Source organism: Geospiza fortis, unplaced genomic scaffold (genome assembly GCF_000277835.1).
Source record: "Geospiza fortis unplaced genomic scaffold, GeoFor_1.0 scaffold78, whole genome shotgun sequence".
Classification (NCBI taxonomy): domain Eukaryota; kingdom Metazoa; phylum Chordata; class Aves; order Passeriformes; family Thraupidae; genus Geospiza; species Geospiza fortis.
This window is the reverse complement of record NW_005054339.1, coordinates 5,319,773-5,320,109: the sequence shown is the minus strand read 5'-3', so window position 1 is coordinate 5,320,109 and position 337 is coordinate 5,319,773.

The window sequence follows — 337 nt, the reverse complement described above, 5'->3', positions numbered from 1 at the left end:
CGGGCCCGCCGGGGCGGCCGGGGCCAGCCACCATCACCACAGTCCCCAGCACCCGCTGTCAGCCCCCCCTGCACCCGTCAGTGCTGCGGGGACACTCGTGGGAGCTCACCCACAGATGCTCACCGGCTCTGGGAGCACCCACGGTGACAATGGTGCCTTGCCCACCCAGGACTGATAACCCTCCCTGCTGCACTGAGACCAGGCACCATCACCCCAGGCCCCAGCACAGTCCTTTAGTACCAGCTAGAGGGTAGCTTTTTAAGCTGCTGTGGGTTTAAAAATAAAACAAGCCCTCTGGTAACAGCCGTAAGTCTTCATACCACAGCTCATCCATCAT